At 43.4% G+C, this 4379-nt stretch overlaps 1 pseudogene; it reads left to right on the forward strand.

Annotated features, from left to right (window-relative positions):
• Positions 1-1215: 1215 nt before the first annotated feature.
• LOC119344392 lies at positions 1216-4120 on the forward strand (annotated as a pseudogene).
• Positions 4121-4379: the final 259 nt, after the last annotated feature.

The following is a 4379-nucleotide window of genomic DNA, read 5'->3' on the forward strand; positions in this document are numbered from 1 at the left end:
TAGTCTCTCTCCCAGTAATTCCACCGTGCAAGTCTCATGGATCCCGGGTCTTAGCTCGCGCCAGACAATGGCCCTAGACATATATAAATTGATATTAATCACGTTAATGGAGGAGAGGCGGGACTAATTATAGTTGGTTGTTGACTTGTTGTAGCCTTATACCGGGCGGATCGATTCCAGTGACGTTTATTTTGCAGCGCTACTTTTTTTTCCTGACTTCTAGGTGAACCCATTAGCCTCATTGATGGCCCATTAGAGAAGGCCTAGCAACGCACTGCTAAGAAACGAACGCAGCTTGTAATACGTATACGAAGAAACGAACCGAAACAGAGTGCGGGTTGAATAAAAAATTACAGAGTCTTTCCTACAAATATTAATGATGGACTAAGAATATTACCGAGAGCGGCGTTTTGGCACCGAGGAGCATATACTCATCTTTTTTACAATGTGTTTTAAACGTATTTTGAAATGTCACAAAATTTTGGCAAAATGTTTTGGTCCTACATCGCGACATTCTGGATACTCACAAAGTCGTTTCACGAAAAATGGATAATTTTTGTGTTGCGTGTGAAAACGATAAAATTTGGTGTTAAAAAGGGGTTTTCACTAGACATTTTTTGGGTCTTTTTTACACAAACCACAAAAAATGTTGGTTTTCCGTAAAACTTGGTGTGCCCGCATAGAATATCGAGATATACACGCCAATTTTTTGTTTGGAATTTTTTGATATTTTGAAATGTTTTTCCAATAGCAGGAGCATATGCTCCCATGTGCCAAAGTGCATTTCCAAATATTACCTCCCTTTTTTTTTGAGATTAATATTACCTCCCTTTATTAGTAGGTATAGATATAGATTTTTGCGGGGAATGTTATCTTCCTCCTTCCTGCGTATTACGTCCATCCCAAATTATTTGCTTTAGATTTGTCCAGATACAAATGTATTTAATACTAAAACGTATCTAAATACATCCGTATCGATGTATCAAGATAAATCTAAAATAAGCAATACGAGATGGAGGAGTATAAAACTAGCTCAACAGAGAGCGAGAGGCCTAGTCAAAAGGGGTTCAAAAAATGTAAATAAAAATAAAGGAACACGCGTTAATGTTTATCTCCAGCCTCGCGTATGTGTGTTGGGTGCTTCAACGCTCAAGGAACAGCACACATTATTCGCAATCGCAAAATAAAAATGAAAATAAGGAACAACACACATATCATGGACCGCTTTGGAAACTTGAATGGTCGGGGGACGTCCCTCATCTTCTCCGAAGCAACGTACGTACGTACAGTGGGAAAGGAAGAACCACTAGCTAGCTAGCTACTTTCCAGTCCAAAAATTGGAGAGATTGAGTGATTCAAACATGAGTGTTGATTTGGTCGGTCATTTTTGTTCGTTGTGAATCTGGAAGGCGCGGCCAGGTCAGCTCTAGACTCTCTAGTCCACGGAGAAGATTCTCGACCTCGATATTTCTTTCTTTCTAGCTAGGCTTGGGTGTCTAACTCTTTATACATACTCGGTCGCTTGTGCGTTGGGTGATTCCATCCAGTCGAGCTCTGGAGGGAGGACACCAATGGGTCAGACGCTGTCGAGGAAGCAGACGCTGCGGATCCGGATGGTCGGGCTCGACGGCGCCGGGAAGACCTCCCTCCTACATAAGATCCAGCTCGGAAGGATCGTCACCACCATCCCCACCATCGGTACTGAATGAAAAATACTACTGCTTCCGACTAATCTAGTCCATCAGATATCATGTACGTGCTGCTGTCAACTGAAAACGAATCCCGCCGCTAGCAATTGTATTTTATAGTATTGCTTCGTTCGTTCACGTGCGCCTGTGGAATGAAGAATTTCGAGCTAATCTTTTACATTATTAATTATTATGTCTTTGCCGTTAAAAATTCTATGATCAACTGAGCAAATATTTTAGTCTGTGTTGCCTCTTCTTATATTAATAATTATACTACTATAATAGACATACATGCAGGATGGCAGTTGTTAATGCTTGGGCTTTCTTACTCATTATTTGTCTCCTTTTGGTTGGGAGGCACAAGTAGGATTACATCACTGATGGAAGCATTTTTTGACATTTTGTCTACACAACGCAGGGTTCCACGTGAAGAAATCAGAGGATGACACGTGCATCATCTCTTCTTGGGATGTCGGTGGCCATGACATGGTGGTGTTCGTACTCTTTTCTTCTTCTTGCCTCACACTTATCATTGCTTCTCCTTTGTTATTGTTTCCTTGTTTGTGGTCATACAAGTAAAATGATAATCACCTGATTGCGGTTACTAAAGCATTAATTTCCTTGACAAGTCTCACTAAGATTATCGTTTATGTAGAGATATGCTGATCATTTATCTATCTCATTTCCAAAATAGGGGAGGCGTATGATTGCTTGGAGGAATTACTGACCAGACGCTCAGCAGGGCCTTATCTTTGTTGTTGACGGCAACGACAGAGATCGTATTGCTGAGGCGAGACCAGTGCTCCACAGAATGCTGAATGAGGCAAGTGCCATTCGACATTACATTCGGAGTAACTTGGGAAACATGACAGAATGATGTATCTTATCTTACTGCGCATGGTACATCTTGTTTTTCTAATACAGAAAACAGTGGGAAAAGATTCCACTGCAATTTTTCTATGAAAAGAGCGAAGGCTAGAAAAAAACTGAGAAAATCTAAAATAGTGAAGAAAACTCGCTATATATATTTCGCACCTTATGATAATAAATCATTATTTTTCTTATTGTATCCATGTCTGTGTGCGAAGTTAATGTATGTTGTTAATTGTTACTAGGATGAAGTCTCCTCCTTCTCCACAAGAAAACTAGGGTTTCTGCCTCCCGCCGCCGCCGCAGGTCCGCCTCCTCTCCTGTGGCACTAGGGCCATGGGGGCGTGGTGGATCTCGGCAAGGGCCGGCGGGAGGGCTCCGTTTTTAATCGTTTCTTTCAGTTTTGTTAGGGTTTGTGTCCTGCTCAGGAAGACGAGACGGCGGCGGCTCCCTGAAGATGGAATAAAGGTCTCCCCGCCTAGCCCCCGTTCTGGCGGTGCGTCTAGCACCATTGGTGGGCGTGTGGAGGTGTGTCTCCGGCGGATCTATCTTTGGTGGATTTGCTCGGATCTCGTCGTTGTTCGTCTACGTTCGTGTGTCTTCGGTTTGGATCTTTCTGATCTATGTTATTCTTTATCCGCGGCGGTTGCTGTTCTGGTGCGCTGGTCCTACGGGGCCTTAGCACGACGACTTCCCGACTGTCTACTACAACAAGTTGTGCCCGACTCCGGCGATGGACGGGTGATGACGGCGGCGCGCCTTCGGCTCGCTTCAGTGCTGGTAGTCGTCGCTAGGTGGTCTACGGATCTGGGTGTAATTTTTATTATTTCTGATATTCGTTGTACTGCCATGATTGAAGATGAATAGATTAGAAATTTTCTCGCAAAAAAATTGTTACTAGGATGAGCTGCGCGATGCTGTGTTGCTTGTTTTTGCTAACAAGCAAGATCTTCTGAATTCCATGAGTGTTGCTGAAATAATAGATAAGCTTGGCCTTTTGCCTTTGCGTCGGCGATGCTGGTATTTGACCCTAGCTGGTTAACCTAGATGATATTTTGCTGCTAGTTGGAGAAGAATTGCTGATAAACTTGGTCTTGTATACTTCTCATTCTATTGCAGGAGAGTTTATTTGTGTTCCGCTGCAACTGGGGAAGGCATGTATGATGGGTTGGACTGGCTCAACAAGAGTTTAGCCTACAAGGTAATTTGCATTTTCACTCCTAAATGGCATTTAAGTACGAATCAAGATTTCCCTCTAAGTAGCATAGCTTCAATATTTTGATGTTAAAAATGATGCATGACTCCGTACACTAACAAGTGATGTTTTCCTCACAGCATTCTTAGTAATGAAGGCCCGAGAGGGTTGGCAGAAGCCGGGATTTTGATACCTATACTAGTTGCTGGACAAATGACTGGAATATATAGGCATGTTAAAATGATGTCTGAATGTTGACATTTCTTTGAAAGCTTGATCTTTGAAGCTGTTATCACACTGTTACTGATGGACGAATGTTATTGTATGAATGATTGAATGTACACAAAAGGATAACCTTTCGGATGTAGTGAAAATGATGCCATCTCAGGTGCTCACATGACGCAACTAACATAATACATCCCTGTTGAGGCAACTAACATGACGCAATCACAAAAGCACTCGCCCGAGGGCTTGCTTAACCTCGGCAGCTCTGCCCGTGTTCCCCCCTGCTTGCCACCTCCATTCCGCTAAACCTCCCCGACGTCTGCCTCCCGTCCACCCTGAATCACCCGCTCCCGCCCCGCCTGCCTGGAATCCTGCCAGACGAGGAACTCCACCCCCCCCCC

This window comes from Triticum dicoccoides, unplaced genomic scaffold (assembly GCF_002162155.2).
Source record: "Triticum dicoccoides isolate Atlit2015 ecotype Zavitan unplaced genomic scaffold, WEW_v2.0 scaffold167582, whole genome shotgun sequence".
In the NCBI taxonomy this organism is placed as follows: Eukaryota; Viridiplantae; Streptophyta; class Magnoliopsida; order Poales; family Poaceae; genus Triticum; species Triticum dicoccoides.